Source organism: Marmota monax, unplaced genomic scaffold (assembly GCF_021218885.2).
Source record: "Marmota monax isolate L192 unplaced genomic scaffold, Marmota_monax_Labrador192_F-V1.1 WCK01_AAM20220418_F8-fsc00007, whole genome shotgun sequence".
NCBI classification, from domain to species: domain Eukaryota; kingdom Metazoa; phylum Chordata; class Mammalia; order Rodentia; family Sciuridae; genus Marmota; species Marmota monax.
In genome coordinates, this window is record NW_026692781.1 from 20,600,543 (window position 1) to 20,626,965 (window position 26,423).

The window sequence follows — 26,423 nt, forward strand, 5'->3', positions numbered from 1 at the left end:
GATCTGCAGCAAGACCACCCACATGGATGTAGCTATATTCACTTTTTCCCATCTAAAAATAACTTCATCAGGAAATATCACATACATTCTTGTTGCCAGGTGACTCATGTAAAACAAAAGAATGCTTAAATCAGCCTTGCACTCCCATAGTCTACATAATGTTTTCATAAATTCAAACACTTTAAATCCTATTCTCAATTCTATACTCTGTAAATATTTACATATTTTTCCATATAAAAAATTCTTCCTAATTCATATTGTGACTAAACCTTGTTAGGTCCCATCAGCCTCTGAATATCAAATCATATTATCAATAATTCACAAATTCCTGCTTTCACATGTGCATGAGAGCACGGGACTCCAGCATCCTGCAGCATACTGAATATTTATTGGATGGGTTGGTTCACAAGCCATCTTCTTTTGTAGGACCACTAAGCATTATTCTCTGTAGTGTCTGACCTCATTTGTCATCTTTTATGCATGGGTGTCTATTTAAGTGACTTCACTCTTGATATGGTTTTCTACTTTATCCTGACATTATCTCCCATGGCTCTCAAAGTCATCAACTCTCAGGATGCCAGAGCTTTGCATGGAATTGGTTGAAAATTCCCTTTGACTTTATCCTTACTAAGTTGCCCCTACATCAACATAATTCTTCTGCAGAGTTTTACTCATTCTCTTTTTAAAATAGCTCCTTCATCTTCATCTCCCTAGAAGCTCCAAATCAGTTCAAGTGTCCCATGAAGGACAGATGGCATGCCACCCTTCATGTCCACATCACCGCAGGTGAGGTCCCACATAACAAAACAATTTCCTCTTTCCTGCAGCAAAATGAAAAGCATTTTGCATACATATGGATGCTGGTGGAAGAGTGGCAGGAAGTGGGCAAAAGGAAGGGTGGTTGGACGAAGCATCTCATCCTGGTTCCATCTTACTAGTAAGAGGAAAGTCAGGTTCACTGAAGTCGAATTCAAAAATCTATTACCAACATAGAGAAAGCACATAGTAAATATGAAAAGTGGATAGCCAACTCTATCCACAGTTAGAGTGCTCTTTATTACCACAATTCAATTTGAAGTATTTTAGGGAATACACACACACACACACACATTTTTATTTTTATATAAATTTACATATATTTATATAAGGGTTCAGGCACATTTAAAAAAAACAATAAATTAAAAGAATTACATGTAGTAAGCAGTCTGTACTTTATTTATCACCAACGCAAAACTAGCTGATACTCCTGCTAACAATTCCAGCCTCATTTTGTGTGATAGAAAAGATGTTTCCTCAATCATTTTAAAAATAAACATTGATTATGTGTTTAGTTTCTTTTTTTTAAATTTGTTCTTTTTAGATATACACGTCAGTAGAGTGTATTATACATAATATGGTGTGTAACTTCCCATTCTTGTGGTTGTACATGATGTGGAGTTACACTGGTTGTGTATTCATAAAAGAACATAGGGATGTTATATCCAGTTCATTATACTGTCTTTCCTATTCCTATTCTCTTTCCCTTTCTTTCATTCTCCTTTCTAATGCACTTATTTGACTATTTTTTTTACGGCTCTAATGCTAAAAAACAAAATTAGTACAGCTTGCTGCATAAAGAGAAAAACACAACAAAATAGGAATTGAAAGACTTGGTATATTCAGAGTGTCCACAAATTGTGTAAGTACATGTATGGGCTATGCTAATTGAGTGGCCCCATTATTATATCAGGATGTGGAGAGCAATTTCAGAATGTTTTCTAATAGGGTAAAAATTTTTCAATATAAATGTCAATCATACTTCTTATTGAAATAAGAATTGAACAATACTCCATGAGAGATCTTGCAGCAATAAGCATTCTGAAATTTAAGATAAACCAGCATATTATGTACTCCCAACTTAGGAAACAACTTGATAAATTCGATGGACATTGAAATGGATATGAATACAAAATGGGATGATTTCCCAAAGTCCAGGCTTAATAATAAATGGCAATTTGCTTTGGGGTATTTGAAAGATTTCTGAAATCTCTTTCAGAGGATACTTCAATAAATATCAGAGATTGTTTCATTGAGTTCCAAGTTTAATATATAAAAAAATGTGCGGAGCAACATGGTGAAAAATTAAATTTGAAAAATAGAGTGTTGTTTATAAATAACTTTCAGGAGACATGATTAGTTTGTGGGTAATTTATTGAATAGTCAATATAAATGAATGAAATGAAAAAAATGGACACTAATGCTAGTTGTGACCCCGAGTTACTATTGTGTTTCATTTAATGTCTTAATTTTTCTGCTTCTCAGTTTTTCATCTTATAAATGATGTAAGTTGTATCAAAGTACTGTAAGTTTCCTTCTAGTTCTAAGAACCTACAAAGCTAATCTATTAAAAGAAGTGAATATAGGGTTTTTGGAAGTCTATGCCAAGAGATGACACCAGGGGAAGAGATTTCCAATAGAGAATATAGAGGTTACAATTCAGATTATACTGTTTAAATAGAACTGTGAAAGAAATAAGTGGCTTCCTTGTTTCAATACTAAATTTTTTTTTTTAAAGATGAACTTGACCCTCAAAGACATAAGACTGGAAAATAATAACAAAATGTCATAAAAATTGTATTGACTGTAAAGAAATCGATTTTTCCAAACAGCCACTATAAAATGTGAATATATAATTTGGCAGGTCCATTTACCAGGCTTATGGAATCATAAATTTCCTTTAAATCCAAGGACTGTTTCTTTTTGGCAGGAGTGTTTTAGAGGGAGCATATTAAAAGCTGCAAATATTTGTGTTGGGTTTTCCTTTGTGAGATATCTACAGCAGTCTGAGAGAGCAAAGAACATTTAGCCACAGCAGGAACTTCCTGTAAAAATACAGTCGAGCCTTCTTCTAAGCCACACCCTTTGCTTCTTCATATGTCCTAGGCATTTCTTGAATGATTTAGGTAGAAGTTTGTTCATTTTTACATGAATGCATAAATGCAACTTTGTCTTCATTATTATTTTTTGTACTGAGGAGTAAACCTAGGGTTGCTTAACCACTGAAAACATCCCCAGCCCTTTATTAAATTTTATATAGAGACAGGGTCTCATTGAATTGCTAAGTGCCTTGCAAATCTGCTGAGACTGGCTTTGAAATTGCCATCCTCCTGCCTCAGCCTCCCAAATTGATGACATTACAGGCATGTGCCACTGTGCCTGGCTTGTTTTTTAATAAGCAGTAGAAGCATAAATAATTTTTTGTAAAATATATTAGTAGGACTCTATATATCAGAGCAATAAGACAATAGGCATCTGGTTATTCATAAGAATCCAAAGACTAATGGAGAAATATGGACAGAAACTGGGTACTATTGGAAAGATATAAAGATCATCAGTACAGAAGAGCTGGTTGGAAATTAATAATGGTCAGATTGGTAACTCTGTTGTATCAATGAATAAGTGGCACAGGAAGTGGTATAGCTTTGGCAAAGTGCCTGCCTAGCATGTATGAGATCTTGATGTCAATCCCCAGCATTAAGAGAAAGAGAGAGAGAGAAAAAGAGAGAAAATTCCATTTTATTATATTCACAATAGGGTCTACATATTTTAGGAACAGGAAATAGTTTGTCAAAATTGATATATTCCTAACAGATAACTAACTTGCTTTGAAAGGAAGCTGAAGTAAGGCCTGGAGACACAATGGAAAACGAGACAAAAATAAAACATTTAAGCACAACAAAGAGTTTTTATTTGTTTGTTTTAATGTGGATTTTTCTACATAGGGAAAATCTAAACTATTAGATTTATTTATTTATTGACTATTAGAATTCACTTGGGGTCTAATGAATTTTGACTGAAATTTGGCCTGGGATGTCAGTTCCTTAATGGAAGACTGAATGAATCCCATAGAGCAAAATTTGGGATCTGATGAAATCTTTTTACTAAATACTTTGTGTTGAACTGTATGTTTATTATATGTGTCAATCCATCTTGAAAAAAAGATTCTGGAGGTTTCTCGCCTTTTATAACAACATAAATGTTAACAGCTTGTGCATGTGAACATGTATGATTTATTATCAAAAATAAAAACAAGCTCTATGCTGATAGTCATATCACACATGAAATTATGACACATGGTATTATACACCCCCAGATGCAATTAGTCTTTCTTAACTTCCTTATAATTTATTATCCTTAATATCAAAAGTGAAGCCCTTCCAATATCTTCAACCCATCACTTTCAAGGTCATATTTATTCCTTTTCTAGTATTACCAACAAGCACTTTTCCTTTTTCTATATGTTGTATTGAAATTTCATTATCCTGTAATTAAGTTTGAAAAGTGAAGTCAGTAGTTCTGGTCAAATGCATGGTATCTAGAAAGGCATGACATTATTACTCATTGATTTCCATGATAAGAAAATTTATATACATGTTATTGATCAACTTATTTTAATTGTGTTTCTCATGGGGGAGAAAGAACAAAGATGAAAAAACACTCTGGATTAAGCAGTATTCTTCAGGTTTTTTTTAAAATTGATACCTTTTGTAAAATAACTTTGGAAGAACTCTACCCATTTCAATTGACAGCTCAGTTGCAAAGCATGTAATTTTTGGCACATTTTAAATGTTGACATTTGAAACTATACCTGATGTATCATTCTTTTAAATGTTCCCAATGAAATATAAATACATGAAGAGTTTAATATCCTACCACATTTATAAAAAATAAGTGAATGTGCTTGCTCTTCTTAACGTTTGGAAATTATACTTTTTTTCTCTTTATGAAATCATATTCTTCTTTACTATTCAGCCTTTTCACACAGAATTTTATTCTACTGAAATATATTTTTATATTAAGAGTTATTTTAGATGATCCCTTGAAAAAAGTGAGGAAAACTAATGATGCACAAAAAGAAGGGATTAAAGAACAGGTGTAACCAGAAAGAAAAAGGTAGAGAGAGGTCATTAGGTGAGCAGGTGACTTTTTTTTTTTAGTATCAGGGATTGAATTCAGTGGGGCTTGACCACTGAGCAACATCTCTAGCCCTTTTTTACATATTATTTAGAGTCTTGCTGAATTGTTTCCTGGCTAAATTGCTGAGACTGGCTTTGAACTCATGATCCTCCTGCCTCAGCCTCCAGAGCCCCTGGGATTGCCACAGGGTACAGGGAGCAGGTGACATTTTAAAATCTGTGCTGTGATGTCCTATGTTTTCTTTGCAGTTGTCTGCATTGCTACTACATAAACCTCTTCTAATCTCTCATGAAAATATTCCCCCTGCTTAAAAACTTATATGTAACAAAACATGAACATAGATAAAAATTTTAGTTTAAAGTTTCCTGCTCAGTGGCTATCAATTAATATTTTTATAAAATTTTTCCAGACTACATTATCATTATAATTTTATTAGAATTAATGATTATGATGATATTGATAATAACTGTAGGGATCACTTTTGGAAGACTTACTAAATTTAAAGCACTAATCTAAGCATTAACTACTTATACCTCGACTTTATCTTTCTATCAACATACAGAGTAGCCACCAAAATCTAGAAATGAAAAGGCAAATGATATTATGTAATAATACATTAAAAAGTAATATTAAACTTTCTAAACATATGAGGTAGTTACTGTGATTATACAAGTTTTACCTATGAGGAAACTTAACTTAACCAAGTGACTAAAAAGTTGTCAATTCAGAAGTAAGTGAGGCAGTTTTTCTCTAAGAGTCTACACTCCAAAAGAAAACATAATAAACTTGTTATAGATTTTAATACATAATTTGTTTAAATAGAAGTAAATTTTATTAACAGTACATTCCTTAATGAGATTTTTAAAAGTCTACTAGAAGATCCAGAAGAGTTTAGAGGAGTTCATATTCATAGAGGCTTCTTTAACTTAGTTATTTTCTCACAAAAATATGGATGTAGAAATCAAAGGACAGGATAAAATGTGAAATGTGCCATTACATTATAGAGATAAAGCCAAAGTGACCAGAAAGAACTAGAATTATGGAGGGCCTTAGAAATTATTTAAGACAACCTTGGATTTATGTTTCTAGATTTAGATGGATCTTAATGTGCAGAGTGGCAACCAAACTCAACTCTATTTATGTGACATGCTAAGGTCAAAGGCTTAGTTAGAAGAAAGATGTGATATAAACCAGGCCAGTACTCAGAGGCTGTTCTTTACATTGCTTACCAGGGTGCTCCAGGTCCCTTCTTTCCCTGACCCTTTCACCAGAGCGTATATATAGCGGCCAGCTCACTGACAGCCTGAGGTGTTGTATGCTATGGCTTTTGACTGGACTCAAACTAACCTACTCATAGGAGTCCCCTTTTAGAAAAATAGTACAAAATCACACAAAGAACATTAAGTGCAGGGTTTCAGGAAGGTCTTATTTAAGTCATAGGCCTCTGCCTTTTTTTATTCTTTTTTTTTTCATATATTTACCTTAATTTACTTCCCACTGTTCTAATCGGACTGACCCACACCTGATTCTCTGAAGTATCCATATTGTTTTCTGGGATAACTTTCATTTTGCCCTGTTGTGAAAGTCTTGCCCAACCTTTAAGAACCAGGCACTTCTCCCACCATAATACAGAGCCCTTTCAAAGAAAATATATAATTCTTTTAGTCATAAAATAAAATTTTATAAATAAAGAGATATTTGTAGCAATGCACGCCAAACTAAAATTTATTATAAAGATGCTAATTATGCTCAAAATAGTTTACAAATACATTCAAAGTAATAAATAATTTTCAAGTCAACTGAACAAATAACAAATTAAGTGCAGAATCCAAATAATTTTGTTAATGTAAATTAGCAAATATAATTATTTAATTCAATTTCAAGACATTAGTACTGGAAAGGATAAACTATTTAATCAAGAGGATTGATATAACTTTACAGTTCTGGGGAAATTTATATCTGAAATTCAACTTAAATTGAATTAAGATTTAAATCTGAAAATGAAACTATCAAATATTAGATATTTATTAGAAAGATAATATCCTAACTCTCTTGACATTAGAAAGAATTTTCAGCATGACTAGTAAACTCAGTGAAAATCCAGAGAATTTCAAAGACATATCATTTTTCCCCTTTCCCATTTCTTATCCATCTATCAAATTTTAGAGTGTGTTGAGTGATTTTGTAAATAAAGCATTATAAAAGTACTTGAAACTAGAGGGATGGAAATATTAAAAATCACATTATTTGTCAGAACTTCAAATGATATTTTGTTTCCAGCTCAAATTTTTAGGTCAGAGCAGTTATAGTCAGATATTCCTAATGCTCCAACCAGAAATGTATAGTAGAATTTGCTCATTTTATAAGCTAAGAGATTAGGAGTTCAGGAAGACTCAGTGAATTGCTATATATTCCATAACCATGGTAGATGAGCTTAAGAACAGGAGTCCTGTCTCTAGTCTCAGTTCTATGCCCCTTTGCAATGGCAAACTAATCCCCCTTCTCAGTTATATTTTTAATCTTTGTCAGGATGATTTTCCCAACCTCCTCCTAGCTGGAATTTAGATTCACTTACACTTTAAACTGCAGTCATTAGAAATAAAAGAGAATTATGATGTCACCAATTCACTTATCACAAAAAAAATCTTATCAAAGCTCTGAAAATCTTATGAGAGAAGCTAATAAAGGGAAAGCAGTTAAAGCACCTTTTATTTTTAAGCACCTTTTATTTTTAAGCCACTTCCAATGCATTTCTTTGAAAATGACCAAATATAGGTTACAATTATACATTAGAAAGATATTCTAAAATTATTGTATAATCCTCTTAATTTGCACATGAAGAAATGAGTAGTTCATACAGTGGGAGGTCAAAACCAGCTCTTCTTAGTAAATGAATTTTCTTCCATTATAAGCTCTTTCCTACATATATTCATTAAGCAAAATAGGGACCTTATAAAATTTGATTTGGCACCACATCACATAAAAAAGCTCAGGAAGCAAAATCTATCTGTCAGATATAAGTAGGCATTTTAAGTACTCAAACCTTGCACTAAGGAACAGTGAGTCATGTGAAATGTAATGTACAAAGGAAGCTGACACATAAAAGGATAGAACAACAGTGATGAGTTCCCAAAGATACGCTGTGGGACAAAGAGCAATTACACACAGTCTATTTTTGGATCTAAACAGTATAACTTTGGAATTGAAAAATCACAGCTTAAATCCAGAAGAAAGAATTATGTCATATGGCTTTGAATTTAAGATAATTTAGTAGACCTTATTTTCATTAATGTTATTAAAATTTATCAGGACAATAAGCTATTGACTTGTTAAACACTTCCCAGTCTAAAAATAAATTTGGACATGAAATCTACTTTAATTTTGTAAGGAAGGGGGCAATGAGGTGTAATAAAAACTGCACAATTAATAAAATGCCGAAGGACAACAAATCTGTCTGCAGCAGCAGTCTGATGCCCTGAAGCCTGTAGTTCATGCCAAGGACTGAAATTGAGATTGCTTCGCCAGGGAAAATTAAAATAGTATAGAGAGGAATTTAAAATTTTTAAAACAACTCACACTCTATGTTCCTATTCCCTTTTGATAAATAAGGTTATCTTCTTATATTACAATTTTGAGAGTTTTAACCACATTTACAGAAGTATAACATTGACTGTGTGAGTCAGTAAACAAAGAACCCTGCAGAAGAGGAAAAAGAAATGTAGCTTGAATGAATAACTAGCTCTATTATCTTATAATACTGAATATATTTTTCTCCCTCTTTATACATACATATATGTATGCATATAGTTTTATTTATCAATTATATATAATATGCATATTCATGATGTATGTGGCTAATATTTCTCATTACTAGTAATACTAAATCTGGTAGGATACATTCAAACTAATTTAAGACTCTAAGTCATCTGACCAAATGAACAAGAACATTGAGTTAATTCTACTCTCCAATGTCCCAAGAAAAGTATTTTGAAAGTTGACAGATCTTCATAATTCCATCTTCATCAGTGTTTTGTTGGATTGCTTTTCAAATTATCCTTTTAATCAGAGGCTAACTATATGTTATTCTTTGAAATATTTCTTACTGTTCCTAAGATGTTCTTAATATCCTTAACTTTATTGGAAATCCGCAAATTATTTTCATTAGTCATGAGTATTCTTTGGAATGTATGCAATACCTGAAAGTAGGGCCATCCAAACTTTTGAGAGGTAGCAGCACAAGTGGTTGGTGTATCATCGTAGGGCCCTGGATGACAAGAGAACATGCCTGTGAATTTGGTGATTTCACTAGTAGATAGGGAATTTTTACAGAATACAACTTAAGGGTATACCCAGTATGTTTCCTTGTTAAAACCATAAACATATATTTTAAATGCTGCATTTGAATGGAAATTTAGGATGAGATATATCAGGAATATTTAGGTGACCATTAAGTTAGTAAGAAATCAAAAACTTTATTCTTGGCATCTTATCTCTTAAGAATGACAACTCTAAGGGGCACAAATATGAGGGCACATGTTTCCCCTTCAAGATCTTGGAAGAAGTAGAATCTATGTACAAATGGCTCTAGTCTATAGGCTAGGGATAGAGCAGTTCCTGCCCTCATAGAACTTGGATATAAGGAGAAAATAAATAAGAAACTAATATATAAAGGTCCAGTGGTACTGAGTGCTGTGAAGAAACATAAAGTAGGCTAAGGGAGTATAGGGAGACCAGTGTGATGGTGGTATACTAGACAGAATGGTCATGGAAAGCTTTTCTGAAGAGGCTGTATTTGTGTAGTGACTTGAAGTGAGGGAGCCGGCCAGGAAATGTTCAGAGAAGGGTTGTTCCTAGAAGGGATGACTTGGCCAGTAGTTGTGAGGCAGGAGATACTTGGAGGGAGGGTTCACATGGTTTGAGTGGACTAATGAAAGCAAAGCATGGTTAGAGACCTGGTCCAAGAAGGAATTAGAGGGTAGATAGTGTCAGAAATAAGCTCTAACTTTCCTTACACATAGGGTGTGAGCAACAAGTTAAATTCATCCATTGCTAAACAAAGACTGACTTTATATAAGTGTCTTTTGTTTACATCTTTTGAGACTCAAACTATTATTAAAAACAAAGTATTGCTATAAATTAGTTTACCTTGCTTTACAGTTAAAAAGGTATTTGGACTTATACAACTTAAAAAATGACAAGCTGTGACTTATAAATTATTCATCTCAATTAACTTATATTGTGATTTGATCTTTCATTGACTTGACCCTTGTGTTGCTACACCTAAGATTAATCTGTGCTATTGTCAGGGATTTCTATAAAGTCAAAAGGAACATTTATGTGAGCACTCCAAAATATTAAGAAACATTATTAAAAACAGCTTCTGCCATAAAATAGTTTAAGAACCAAAATCATTTTATTTACTTTGTAAGTTCTATACTTTACACATTTTAATAATTTATTATGTATGATTATAAACAAATATATGCTGTAATTAGGATCACAGTCTGGTCTTATTGAAGAGATGTATTTGCAAATTAACCTAAACATAATATATTTAGAAGCTGGGTTATCTAAAATCTTTTTTGGGATAAAATAAAAACCCTTGTCAGTCTCAGACTTTATTGGCATACATATGGAATTTAGTGGGTTCAAAGTTGAAGTTTATTTTAAGTATTTTCCCAACTTTGAAATGCCACTAGAAATAGAAATTGACCAAAGGACAATTTGTTTTCTGTGCAGTTCAAAGATTTTATTTTTCATCCCAGACAAAAATGCTGTGAAAGAATTTTTCCTACCCTTTTTTGTTTTGGATGTATAAATGGTCACTTCTGATTATCGGCAAATTTATTGAAGAACTAATTTTGGTCAATAACTGCTTTGCATGTATTAACAAACTATAGCCTATGTGTTAGCATGTATGAATTTTTTTTTCCAAAAATATCAGTATCTACAGTATCAAACTATATAAATAAAAGAGATTGATACCCTATAAGAGAGCTTATAAAGAAACATCATTAAAACTGCAATGAAAATGATAAATATAACTATGGAAAACATGAAAGAGTTAATTTTTTTTCAAGTAGTATGCTTGACTAAAGTGATTGGATAATATAATTACAATCAACAAAATCCTGGGAATACAGAAAAGAATACAGCAAAAAATAATAATTATAATAATAAAGCTTCTTCATGTAATGTTTCCATAGTGAAGCACAATAATTAAGCCATAAGAAAAAATACATACCCAAGTATATTTATTGAGGAAATCAAAACCTTGAAGAAATACATTGGCTAAATTCAGCTAATAGCTAGAAATGTGGTTAAGTAGTTTCCAAAATGAAGAATTATGTGAAAGATAAGCTCCAATGTCTTCTATAATGTTTTGATATATAAGAAATAATTTTATAACAGGAAGAAGAGAGACACAGTCAAGTACAGGAGATCTGTAAGCTTCATAAATTCTTTTAAGTACTTTTTAAAGTGATACACACACACACATACACACACACACACACGGAATTATTCACTTTCTTCTTCTGTTTACTCTTTAAAGGATATTTTGATAGATGTTTGATGAGTTTATTGAAAAACGGGAAATGGAAAGTTAGAGCTATAATTTTAGGCGTTATCCATCTTTATCCATCTGTGTTCTTGTTTATGATGAGAAACCCATTCATTTATTCCCAGTTTTCAAAACAATAAAACATATTCTTTCCCTTCCCTGTACAACAAAAAAGAGATTATCCTTTTCTTGAATAATTATAAGCAAAAAGTGGTTTGACCACAATTCCAGTCCAAGTCATTACTACTCAATTAGAAACAAATGTTTTATTTTGGAGGAAAATTTTAATTCATTTTACATACAAAATCACTTCGCTTCATAATCAGGGAAATGCAAATTAAAACCACAATGAGATACTATATTATGTCCACCAAACTGACAAAAATTAGAAAGTTTGACAATATTACACAACATTGGAAAGGATATGCTGCAATGGAAACCTCACAAACTGTTCATGGGAAGATAAATTGGTCCAAGCACAAAGGAAAGCTGGGATCCTGAAATCCCTCTCATAAATATATTCCCTAAAGAAATTCAAGAGACCTGAATACTTGGAGATATGTAGAAAATATGTTTGTGGCTTCCTTGTTTCTGATAGCCAAATGGTATAAGCAATCCAAATGTCCCTCGGCAGGACAAAGGACAATTACATTCCAATACATTCATACAAGGAAACACAGCAACAGTGTGAAGAGAAGAACTATAGCTGCACATTTTGACAATGATATGTCTCAAAAACATAAAGCTGAATGAAAAAGAATAGCCCCAAAGAATATATTCCTGATGGTTTCACTTTCATAAAAGTAACAATAAAAAATAGTATAGCTAATATATTGTTTAGAGACACATATATATGTGGTAAAGCCATAAAATAAAACAAGGTAATAATTAATGCAACTTCAGTTTAATGGTTTACTTCTCTGTATGGATGTGTGAGTCTATCAGAGAAGAATATGATGTACAAGCTGGGTTCTACTCAAACAGAGGCTTAAAGAGTACATATATGCTGTATACATATTACATATATTAGAACTGTAATAAGTAGAATCAATTTATAGAAAAGTATACATAGTATTATTTCTTACTCTATAATCAAATATTTGCTTTGAATCCATGAGTCAAAACATATGAAAATATAACATATTTGGGACAGGTTGGGGAATTGGGGTGGGAGAAGGAGCTGCCTCACACAATACTGATCCAATTTGAAAGTTTACTTCCTTTTATAAGAATATTAAAATTAGACCCCTTATATGATTTCAGAGCTATTGCCACATGAAGAATTTGTACACTTAATATATGACAAATATGATTTAGGTTGGCAAATTCTATTTTATTTCAGGTTACTTTCCTAGTAAACATGGATGGAATTTTAGGACACCAATTGTGACAGACTCTTGAATCAAAGCATAGGGGTGTGAATGTCTGTGTGTGTGTGTGTGTGTGTGTGTGTGTGTGTGTGTGTTTGCTCCCAAGTCCAGTCAGAATGGCAAAGGTTTGACTTAAAGTTGTATTTTGTACCCTTACCAAGTTCCTGAGACTTTTCAATTGGAATAATTCAGACAGGAAAAGTATGCTCCGGAGTCACAAAACAAAGAGCAAGTGTTATAAATGTCTTGTTATTTATAGGTAGTTCAATAAGAATGAATACTTAGTATCACTGGATTTAAACACATGCCTTGTTCACTTGTTTATTTTGTCATTGTATGATTGAACCTAATGTCTTATTCTCACAATATACAGAGTTCAGTAAAGAGAAAACTGTTGTGGGGCTCCCATTAATTGTTTGAGTGCCACCTTCATCTGTGTGCTCCAGAGTGATCTGGTTGATTTAGAATGAGGGATTTTCATTTTACCAAACAGCTCTAATCCTTTATATATGATAGAATTAATGAAGCTCAATTTCTGGGCTAACCATTGGAAACTGTTCTGAAAAACTAAGGCTTGTCAGTAGGTTAGAGTCTATGACCCCTCCACTTAAAAGTAGAGTCATTATCTTGAGCAACTGGGTTCGATCTTTTGAACATGAAGGCAATGATTACCACCCAAGAGGTGATGTTTGCTTCTCATGACTTCTTAATAAACACTTCTCAGCTCTTGACCCAAGGAGTGACTCTTGGGATTAACACTCAACCCCATTTCCTAAACAAAAGAGCAGATGAAGTTTTTCATCCCAAATTTTAGAGTAAGCAGCTGAAAGACTTTTACACATCAACTAGAAATGGTATCCCTTAGAGTACTCCTTGGCCATGGTCATATATTTGAAGAATTGTGCCATCTTAAATGATGTGGTTCAGCATTGGAATTTTTTTTATTTCCTAACTATCCTGCTTTCCTTTCCTCTCTTCTCCTTTCTGTTCCTTTCCTCTCCTCTCTGCTCCTCTCCCCTTCCTTTTCTTCCCTTCCCCTCCTTTCCCCTATTTCTCCTCTCCCTCTCTCCCTTCCTTCTTTTTTTAATAGTAGGAATTGAGCCCAGGCATGCTTTACCACTGATAATATCCCCACTCGTTTTTATTGTTTACTTTGAGACAGGGTCCATTAAGTTGCTGAGGCTGGCCTCAAATTTGCAGTCCTATTTCAGCCTCCCTAGTTGTTTGGATTATAGGCATACACCACCATACCTGGTTATTTCCTAACTATTCTAACAAAGAAAATATCTTATTTAAACCAGTTTATCTTCTTGGGTAGACTTTTCTTTTATCTTTTCCTCTCTTTTTTCTGCTCAATCCCCTTTTCATTTCTTTTACGTCCACATTTCAGCCTCAACTTGGTTTTATATGTCTTTCGACACAGCAATAATTACTAAGTAAACTTTTTTCTTACAATGAAAACTTTCTATCTTCGAGGTGAGAAGTTTTTGAAACCTAATCAGTTTTCCTGGTTGGTGCTCCACTCCCTAATATTTTCCTTTAATTTCAATTTTCTTGTGAATCTCCAAGCCCTCTAACCCTTGCCATCTGCCAAAGACCCCATTACCACAGCTACAACAAAATGTGGTGTTCTAGATGTATTTGAAGGGAGAAAGATGTTGGGTGTGTAAAACTTTCAAATATTTGCTTAAAAGAGTGAGTAAAAATGTGATACATGTAAACAATTCTTTAGAAACATCTGAAGTTAAGAACAAGTTATAAGAAGGAACTAATTAAAATGAGACTTATCAGAGAATTGCTAAAAACTTTTGTTGGCAAGATCATGAATTACAAATTAAATTAAGGTCCTATTTCATGGTAAAGTCTAGCTAGCCATGTTTCTATTCCTAGTACCAATTTCCTGGAATAGATACTTGACATAGTCATGGTGAGCCAACATATGGAAAAGCTGAAAGACCACTAAAACAAAACCATGCAAAGAGGAAGGAATTTAAGTAGTGAAAGTATTTAAAATTTATAGCAAAGTTTGTATACTGAATTTAGTATTAGACCATTATAATAGAATATGCAACCTACAAATAGTATTTGTTAGAGAAGGCTCTTAAGAATATTTGCTTCCTGTGCTGAATCTTGATGAGAGGGAACAGATATCTGGCACTGCCTTTTTCTGAACAAGAATATTGGGAGCACCCATTTGTCACTGTAGGTACCAGTACTAGCTTGAGGGAGTGTGGAGTGGCTTTGCAAACTGAGAAATTAGAAATCTTTGCCCTCAAATTATAAGGGTAAAGTAATTGACCTGAAAATTCTGTCAAGGATTTATTTACATGAAATTTATTTTTACACATATTTTCTACCATTTCACCAAATCCACTACAATTAGAAATTTTTGTTCTTCTTTTAAATTATAATTAGAGCCAAGTTTATGTTTTATTATTATTTTCTATTTTAAGCTACTTGGGACAAAGATTATGTGCCGTATGATACTAGATTGTTTTGTTACATACATACATACGTGTAGGCACCTCTACAGGATTTTAGGATATAATAGTGAAAAAAATAACAAAAACAAACAGAAATTCTTGCATACCAGAAACAAATTTTGTAGACTAATTTTTAAAACAAATACATCTTTTTTTAGGATACTATTTTCTTTGTTTTGCAATCATAACTTTATCACAAATATATTATTTGATATTGATAAATGAATGATTGAAATTCTGTTTTAATAGAAAACAATAAAGTTAGCTCTTTGATTCTCAAAAACAAAAATGGGGAATCTAAATTGCTAAAGATGGTTATTGTGATAAGTTGTGAGTTGTGTCAATTCACAAAATATATCTTTTGGAAGTCCATTGTAAGAATCTCGAACAAGTCATGATTATATTAAGACACAGATATATATGATTGAATTTATAAATTAGTCCTTAGGCTTGAAGTGTCAAAACTTATAAAATTACACGATGATGAAAGGCCATTGACAGCTACTTTTTAAGAATTATTTTCAAATATTTAGTAATCAATATTTATCAAATATGCATTTTTAATTAAATAGTTTGTATTCTACCATATATGCATTTTAAACAATTTACTTTCTTTCAACTTTAGTCTTTTTTTTTCCTTTTATAGACTCTCTGTGCTACTGTCCACTAGGCAATAAGTTATGGAGCATGGCTTTGGTTGGGAGGCAACAGTTGGCAAGATTTCCAGTTTCAACAAGAAATTCTGCCAGTTCCAGCCACTGTTGGCCATTTGAGGAAGGCTTCAAAATTTTGTGTTAAAATACTGAGCAACATTCTCATTTGTACTATTTAGAAAAATCACTCTTAGAAAGACAGTGCAGGGATAAATATTAGGTTGACCTAAGAATTATAAAATGGTCATTTGTTTGTGATTATTTTAGATTTGGAAATATGCATGATTCTAGTACTTATAGGATTGCACCTGCAGCATCTATTGTGTGCTGCATACAAAATAATATAAAGTGAATATCCAGCTGTCTATGAAGTAGAGACTGCTATAAGATATACCTACTCATCCATTTCATTATTCATTAAGCAAATTTTAAGCACCTACTATGTGAAGGCACTTATACCAATGCTTGAAATACAGTAAGAAAAAACAGGTGGAAATCTTTATACCTGTAGAGCTTACATGTTAGTGGAATGGACAGAAAATAAGCAATTATATAATGAATATGTACATTGTATTAAATGGTTTGCAGCAAAGTGCTTATCCTTATAAAAAGAATTTGGAACAAACTAAAATCCATGAAGAGGGCAAGAGGATTCTGGCAGTGCCAGTGTAAGCTGATTTTAAATACTGGGTAGTGTAGGCCCCATAGAAATGGTTATGTCTTGGCGACACTGTGAGGAGGTGGAGGAGTTAAGCATGTTGATATCTACAAGGAGAATATTTTGTGCTCCACCCAAAGAAACCACTTCTAGATAATAAACTTACCTTCCTTTAAATTTGTGCCAATTCATATCAGAAGTTCTAGCAAGAAGGAAATTTGTCTAGAACTGAGGAACTCAACAAGAGGAAGAAGAAACCCTAATATTTGTAATCTAGGAAGTACAGGCCCATGTATAAGGAAGATTAGGATTTTTTTCTTATTCAAATGCTATAATGGTACATGTGTGATGAATATTTTGTGATTATTTTATATTTGGAAATATGCAATGATTCTAGCACCTACAGGATTGCACCTGCAGCATATATTGTGTGCTGCATACAAAATAATATAATGCAAATATTCAGCTGTCTATGAAGTAGAGACTGCTATAAAGAAATACCTAGAAATATTACAGAAAGGGCAGAAGTATAAACTTGGAAATATACTCAGCTACTTCATTCACATTAGTACTCTCTTACTGACATCTGTTGTACACTTAAAAAAAAAAAAACTTTTGTTATACTCTTATGTGAGGCAATACACAATGACCTTTGTTGCTTGTTGAAAATTTATTTTATTCCAAATAATTTTTACAATTGGAATTGATACACTGTGATAGAAATCCAGCTAGGGAAGTTTGTATATTATATTTAAGGACTGTTTATCTTCCATAGTTGTACCAGTATGTAATTATTTCTGAAAAGAAAATGTAGATGAGGATGGAGGACAATACTTAAAGTCTTTATTATTTGGGGTAATTAGAGCTGAGTGTTGTCCAAATGTAAAGAGCTCACATTCTTTATTCTATTTTAAATCACATGCCATTTCAAGACTTATGTCATGGTCAGACTCAATAAAACATTTTTAGGACACATTGAGCTGGAATCTACTATTTTTAATTAAGAGTCTATTAAATAGATTTTTAAAAACACACCTGGATCTCTAGCTTCAGCAGCTACATGTAGCATCAAAGGTATTGAACATGGGTTCTTCATAGTATTGGAGTTGAGACCATTGAGAACTCAGTGAATAAACTTATCTTTCAAGATTTGTCTGAAAAAGTATCCACTTATTGGATGTTTTTAAAGGATATTTGTGTTATATCAAAACTCAAGTATAAACTCTTTGTTAATTTTGATACATTAATTTTGAACCAAATAGGCTGGATAGAATCTGGTTTGTTAAATACGAATGTATCAATTTAATGATAAGAAATTATTAATCATGAAAACAAAATAGATGTGTTTACAAAGTGATTTTCTTAAGAATAAAACTTTGACTAGTGTCTAGCTTTATTAATTTGAAAAGGAAGGCCTTCAAATGAGATATGATCAAATATTAAGATCTATAATATCCAAACTGCTTTGAAATCTTCAAAATAGTTTTTCTCAATATATTTCATTTTTAATTAATTCAATTCCTAACAACAGCTATGTTCCTTAAATTTATAACTGCCCAAAGCATTTGCCAGACTATGTTCCATGTTTTTGGTTTAAAAGTTATTAGAAGAGACTGTCTTTTTGATCATCAAATTAATATATATTTATATTCAATGGACCGATTCCATCCACCCTACATCCTTCAAAATAAATACACCAAGATTAAAAAGAGTTTATGAGCATGGGTCTCAGTTTCACAAGCATTTGTGATGCCCCATGCTGTGAGCTGGTGGTGAGGTAATCAGGACCACCCTCTGCTCTGGAGGACATCACCTCCCTCCACCATGCACACAAAGAACACAGATCCAAGGTAGGAACTCAGTCCATGCTGCTGTTGCCACTCTACTTTTTCATCTTGTCATAAAATCAGTAGCCAGGGTATTACATAGAGTGTTTTCTGAAGTGTCAACACTTGGTAAATCAGTTATTTTCTTTCCTTAATATTTTGAGCAATCATCTAAGAACCTTCTGAAATAAAAAGCAATACAATGAATCCTACTTGGCTCACAGTTACATTTGCCTTGGTTATGGTATTCTGAAATATCTTCTTTTCTATTGCTTCTAACATAACTCTGACCTTCCATACTTTAACAAAGATGATTTCCTTGAATTTGAACCCATTGTATGTTATGCTGTTTAATCCTAACATCTTTGAATAGAAATAACTGCATGTAGGTATTCTCTGGCAGTATTAAATTGTAACAGGAATAGAAATGACAATTACGACAGATATTACTTTGGTTAAAGGAAGAGTAATTCTGAAAAAGCTCTATATGGGTGATATAAAGGAAAGCATATGGATCCATCAAAAAGAGAGATCCCATGAAACTCATGCAACTATTCAGAAAATGTGAGTCTCCCTCTGAATGTAATTAGTTTGATATTTCTTGAGAAAGAATTTGTAGTTTAATTACAATCCCAAAGTGAATCAAATTCATACATATTCAAAAACAAATACTCAGAGTAGATTGTCTTCCAAACCTGTGTTATTCTATTGCACAGGTGCTTTTTCTTTACATTTTTGAAGAGTAATAAATAAGAAAATATGTGTTTACCACTAGGCAGTAGTAGTAAGAAGTAAAAAGTCTCTTTAATATAGACACTTTTACAAAGGAGGAGGGGGAGAAGGAGGAGGAGGAAGGAGAAGGAGGGAGGAAGAGGAGAAGGGGTAAGAGGAGGAGAAAGAGGAGGAGAGGGAGGAGGAGGAGGAGAAGGGGGAGGAGGAGGAGGAAGAGGAAGAGAGGGAGGAGGAGGAGGAGGAGAAGGGGGTGGAGGAGGGGGAGGAGGAGGAGGAGGAAAGAAAGAAAAGAAAAAGAAAAATCCAAGAAAAACTTGGAACTCTAAAAATTGAGTTTATTGGATCATTCCAAAGTTTTTATTTTGAGCTCCCACAGCTGTTATAGTAGTCACAACATAAATGTCTTCTCAGTCTTCTAAATTCACATCTTACATACTATTTAACACAAAATTCAAATAAGTAACAAATAAAATTTATTCTTCCATTTTGTTTTACCAAAGATTACATTTGGTGAATCAGTATTCATATTTGACTTCATATAACATCAGTAATAAGAGGCCAAAAAATAGAAAATAGACAACAGTTGGTCAAAATGTTTAGAATTTAGAGTTAGTAGGCTGCCAGTGTTTGCCTGTGAGGCTTGACTTTGGGCATGCAAGTCATTGGGTTTCATGCATACAAATAGAAAAAAACAATAATTTCTGCATAATATATCATCTACCATTGTTAATATGAAGGTATTTTCTAAATGTTTAATTTCTGTAGAAATAGAAATCAGCAGCATCAGTTTTATCATGCATTGGCATATTTTATATCATAACAAAAGGATGACCATTCTGAATCTATAGTTATACACCCCACTTGTTTTTACTCTTTGTCTTATGAATACATTGCATTCTAATTGTCTGTATGTTGGTTGGTGAATAAACTTTTGCATAGAAAAACATTTACATGCCCAGTCTTATTCACAAAAGTTTTAGGATGACTACTAAAATTTATTGATATCTACTAATTGCTAAATTCTCTGCTAAACATGTTTCATGTATGGTTTCACATATTACATTTGAAATATTATAAAGCAGTATGATTATCACATTTATAAATGTGAAATGGAGCTATTAGGTGGTGAATTTGGGGTTCAAATTTGAGTGAGCTAAACCAAAGTCCAGTAGGTTATACTTTTGTAAACAACATGTACCTGAGTTTCTAAAACATACATGTAAGCTTTTCTTTCCTTAGCTAAATAAGTATATTGGCATATTTTTAGAAAAGATTTAACCTCCCCCAAAAGAATCATTGAGATAAATTTTCAAGAGACATGCATATTTATTAATAAAATATTAATCATGTTTCTCTAATATTAGGTTTCCACTAATTAAGTTAAACTATTTTGCCTCACATAAAGAAAAAAATCTAGAAAATTATGAAAAAAATACAGTTTTGAATTGATGATACTTTTTAATCCTCATTTCCTATTAAAGACAATATATTATTTTATGGAATTTACGAAAGTACCCTCAAAATGGAAGTAAAATTGAGATTTATACGCAACATATCTCCATTAACAATTAACAATTGATTTTAGGTAGATTAATGAACATGGGTTCAAATTAGGACTCATTTGTGAAAGTTTTGAAATCAATACTTGGATAAGACATTTATATAAGCTTTAATTGATAAGACCAAAGTTAACTGTTCAAGAATAGACTATTGATCCTCCATTTGACTAAGAAAGAGAACACTCTTGTAAAAAATCATTCAGTTGCCATATTACCATATCACTAATGTTTAAAATGATACACACAGAAGTCACTGTAATTTATTTGAGAAATACAACTGAGCTCAGATTAACTTCAACATGAATAGATAATGACTACAAGTTTGTTTAAAAGTTTATACCATATAAAGATTTTTTTTTAAAATGGGAATAAGGTTGCTCTGAAAACTGGACTCTATCCAACTATCTTAATAAAATAAGAACTTACAACTTACTATATCATAGATGTTATTTATTATTTATTTATTTTTGCTTATGTTGGGTTGAGATTTTTGTCCTTTTAATTGATAAAAAGATATGAGGAATACATTTAATTAAAATCAAGAAAATCTAAAAAGATAAAGCTTGTTTACATTTTTAAAATAAATGCATTATTTTGACCCTTTTTGCCAACAATAATATATTAGCATGTTAGTTTTGTATAAAACCTTTTGTTAAGAAACTAATTGAAGAAAACTACAGAAGATATATGTACTAGGAAATATTTATGACTTATAACCTGATAGTAATTCTATCTAGTAACCTAGGAAATATATCCTTACTCAGTTCACAGTCAGAAATAATATTTTATTTTTAATAGAAAGGAATAAGATTTGGGTGGTCTTTAAAATTAAATACATTTCTTCTTTTTCAATAAGACATATTATTAAATTAAAATAAATTAATAATTTTAAGATTATTCAAATATGAAAAATTCAGAGATTATTTGATCTAAACTGGTTTAACAAAAAATTATAATCCTAATTAGATGTGAAAAAATTATAATATAAATTTACTAAGAACTTTTTTGTTTAAATTGGAATTACTAGGGACATAAAAATATATTTCTTATTAGTTAAATGAGTTTTATTGATTCAATTATCCCATATGTTCTTTTTTCCTATATCATGCTTGCATCACATTTATATCCCAAATTTTTACTATTAGTTGTATTCTACCTGTTATCTTTTCAATTTTATGCTAAAATTATATATCTCCAAAATTATATACCAATTTAAAAGTAGATAAACTAAAATTATGGTGTGAAAACTACCTAGATATCTGTGAGTTGCATAACTCTTCTTGATGAAATAATTTTGGTGGAATGGCGTCCATGTGAGTAAATGGGAAAGAACTAAGGTATCTGGTTCATATGCCAAACTTAACTTGTATTTCTTGTAAATTTTTATTTCTACACAACTGCATCAGAAAGTTTTCATATATTAAATGACAAGATTTCTTGACATAATTCAATAATATTACATAGTGCAAATACTTTGGTAAAAAAATATATGTTCCTAAAAAATTACGGTTTGCATTTCACTCACAGACTTCAAAACCAGACACAGAGAATGGTTTTAAATAGCTGTGTATTATTTGCTCATCTTATTAAGTGTATCGCTCACATTCTGATTAAGTCAAGAACTAAGACTTACCTCAAACTTGATTTTCTGAGTATTTTTCATTAAAACTGTTGTAATAATATGGTTATGTTTATGGGTCTAAAGCATCTTTAATTCTAAACAAAGATAAGAAAAGCTAAAGACTACAAAAATGTGATTTGAATATATTTATATTCTTAAAAGTTGACATCACAGTTATTACATTTTTAAAAGCAGAATTATTTTTTCCAAGAACCATTCAAAGTCATAAAGTATGACGTAAGTTTTGTTTAGTGAGTAACTATGTTGATCCTTTAAAATTATGTTAGTTTTCTGTAAAGGTCTGAAACAATGTACAAAAATTATTTCTATCAAAATTTAAACATAGAAGTGAAATTGATAACAAATTATTGCTATGTGGGTTCCAAATATGATCTAAGTTAGAAGTATGGAATAATGTTGTTAACTAAAGTTCATTTAGTTTTGTATTTATCTAATAAATTTTAAACATCAATATGAAGCATATAAAGTCATATGTTGTCTTAATAATATTTTTAAGTTTTTACTGACATTTATTTCCAACTTGCATTAAAATCATAGTATAGTATACACAGGTGCATGTAAATATTCTTATATGTTCTAAGATGTAGACTCTATTTAAACCCGAATATATTTTTTAGGAATCACCAGTGAGTAAAGCGCACATATCTTGGCCATTCATTTAAAATAATTTTTAGAAGTTCAGATCCAGTTATAATTTTTCCAGATTTTTCTGTTTTCTGCTTTCTTTCAAAGTAAATGAATCTTGATATCTTAAATTATAAAATAATGCTTTGGCATGTGATAAAATACATTAGAAAAAAAAGACCTTGAAACAATAAGCAAAAGCATATCTCTTAAAAATAGAATATTTAGGTTAAATCTATTTTAGCTCTCATTGTTATAGAATTTCTCAATTCTGTGTTTCATTTTACATATTTAAAACTAGTAGAAGACTTTATGTATTGATTTTATGACACCATAGGAAAATACCATCTAGAAAAGTAAATTGACTTTATGGATAAAAACATGCACTAATACTCTGACATTCAATTTAAAAAAAACAAACTTTATTATATGAAAATATGAATGCTTATTTCAAACTTCCAGTTATTTACTCAAATAATAAGTCTTTTCCTAATGACCCTCAATGTACATTACATATGTTTTTCAACAATATTTTGGATAGCAAAGATTATGAATTATACTATTAGTACAGATATGTATATTTGATTAAATTATGCAAGAAAATTATGTCTTTTGGGTTAACAGTTAAATAATTATTAGAAAAGTTTGAGGAGTTACTTTATTGTAAAATATGGTATTAATGTAATACCACCTTTTAAGAACATAATCAGACTTAAAATAATGCTGTTTTAATTTTTGTTACTAACCACTAACATTGGGTTATGTCATGTGCTGTTTCCAGTTCTTTTTCTAATTATCTAAAGACTACAAAATCATATTCTTAAAACACTTCTCCCATTTCTACACATACGTCATGGAACATTGAAGTAGAATTAAAGATTGAAAAGGGGAGAGAAATCAGCCACAATACTTTTAGAAATCACAAATATAAAATTAATCAAAGATTCCATTATGTTAAAAAATCTGTGGGAAAATCAAGTAAAAAGTCACCAAGAAGTTAGTCAGGATGAATCCATTGTCTACTGTTACTGTGCCAGACTATGAGTGATTGAGCCCAGGATGCTTCCAGTGAAGGACAACTTGTGGAACATAATTTCATTAAGGTAAGAACACATATTACTTAAAAATATGCTAATCAACATAATCTAGTCCCAAATCTGATATCTCACTTTCTTTCTCAACAAATTTGTGAAATCTCTATACCAACAACTTACTACATAGACATTAGTTCCTTCTATTGTGCAGGACAGTCTGTACTGTTGGAAAGAGCATCCACAGATGTCTTATCTCAACATTTCAGTAAGTTTTATTCTGGAAGTTCTTTTTTTAATACATAATTTAATTCTCTGTTTAATGACCCAATAAATTTATTTGAGAAAGTTCTGTTATGCTTCTTTATCCACAGATATCTTGATATCCCACCCTCTCCCCAAAATCTCCTAGAGGAATACTGGTCAAGTTCTTTTAAACAGTTTTAAAATTAAGAATTAATATCTACATTTAATTAACTCTAGGGTGCTTTCTTTTCCCCCTTTGCAATTTTCCCTTAATCCAAATACAATGGAAACAGTTTAGGGTTAACAAAAGAGATTTAAACACATTTGGCAGCAATGAACAATGAAAATTCCATTAGTTCAATACTTAGAGGTACACGTTTAAATAGAAGTGAAAGGCGAAGAGAAGGTAAATATAATGAATCTAAATTAATTACGTTTAACTCCACCTGAAGTTTAAGCACAGAGTGGGACTCACCCCTTTCACTCCTTTCTTAGAACTTTGATTATATGGAAAGTTTGAAGACCCTTCCTGGGGGAGAAATGTTTTCCTGCTGTCATGATTCAAGTTCAGCTCATAGTAGAAATAATTTTAAAAGGCATTGTTCCCTGAAAAAGGTATTTGTTCAGAAATATGCCTTTTAATCCATTTAGATTTTTATTATTTGGTGAATTTATTTTCTAGAATATCACTGTAAATAACAATATGCAGTAGTAAATAAATTTTGTGTGCACTTTTGTTAATATGCTGTGGTTTCTCTAACGTGAAATAAATGAGACAGTTTCAACATTATTTCAATGCCACTTACTAAATTCTTGGTAGAAACACTGTGAAACTACATGAGAACACTACTCAGAATAAACATATTTATGTTGAATAATGCACTTACCCAGCACAGCTCCTAAGGAAATTCTTGGTGAAATAGCCTCAGGATGGAATTTGATTTTCTGAGATTCCGCAAAAGAGATTTACTCCCAGGCAAGGTGAGAAAGAGTGAAAGCCATGCAATGTGATCCTGCAGGCAGGGTGAGCTCTGGTTAGCAGAGCCTGATGGTCCAAGGCAGGAGGTGACACTCTGCTGGAGAGACAGGGGTTGTTCTGAGTAGATTAGAAGTGTTGTCAGATTGTAAGTGATCAGCAGCAGAAGGGAAACATCAGAGCTTCCTGTTACATCACTCTGACCCCGCCTGCAGTTAGTGTTAGGTTACTCTCTTTCTCAAATAGCATACCCCAGGAAAGGAGCAGCACTCCTTTCTTTTCTGAGACCAGAGCAAGAAGCAGCCTGAACAGAGATCATATGCTGTATGAATACATTGTTACCAGCAAAAGCTGGCTGGCTTTCACCTTGTGTGAGTTCTGTTAGAACTTGCCAAACAAAGCTGCCTGTGATTTGAAAGAAATCTGAATATAAAAGAATCAAAGGAGTTAGGAGGGTTTGTGTGTGTGTGTGTGTGTGTGTGTGTGTGTGTGTGTGTGTGAGAGAGAGAGAGAGAGAGAGAGAGAGAGAGAGAGTTTCTAGGTTGAATTAGCGTTTATAAAGCATCACAAGAAAAACTTCTAAGACATCTTTATAAAGTGAGCATGGAAAAAAAAGAAAACCAACATTCACCAGAATTAATTCTGTAATCCAACTCACTAACTTGGAGCACTGATAGGTAAATCTTAATCCTCAACATTCCCTAATTATGTCAAGAAATTTAATCTTGCAGCTTTTTAAACTTTAAAAACTTTTTCCATAATGTAAATTTATGTGTCATAAAACCAATGAGCATATAGAATGCATTATTTTTTCAAACTATATATTTAACAAAATACTAGAGAAAATAATTTTTTTAGAATTCATAATTTTAAAATGATTGTGCATACTTTAAAATATTTAGTATAACTCTCACTGTCTATGATGTAAAAATTATAATATTTTAAACTTTAACTTTAAAGAAAACATGGATATTTTATCATATAATATTATAAAGTAATGCAAAATATATAATGAATTTAATTTTTAAGAAAAAAAATCCCAAATATAATTATGCCCAGAATATGTTTAATAATTTGTTGAATAAAATCTGGGGAAAAAGTTTTA

At 31.7% G+C, this 26,423-nt stretch overlaps 1 protein-coding gene across 2 annotated transcripts in view; it reads right to left on the reverse strand.

Annotated features, from left to right (window-relative positions):
• The window catches only part of Calcrl (calcitonin receptor like receptor), a 100,685-nt gene extending 75,102 nt beyond the window's left edge, over positions 1–25,583 (reverse strand). Inside the window, exons 1-2 of one of the 2 annotated variants that reach the window (XM_046447448.2) lie at positions 25,230–25,583; positions 9,153–9,220 (exon numbers count right to left, since the gene is read on the reverse strand). The gene's annotated coding sequence lies outside the window, so the exon portion shown is untranslated. The remainder of the gene's footprint in view (positions 1–9,152; positions 9,221–25,229) is intronic. The other variant, XM_046447449.2, reaches the window with a different exon arrangement.
• Between the last annotated feature and the right edge of the window lie 840 nt (positions 25,584–26,423).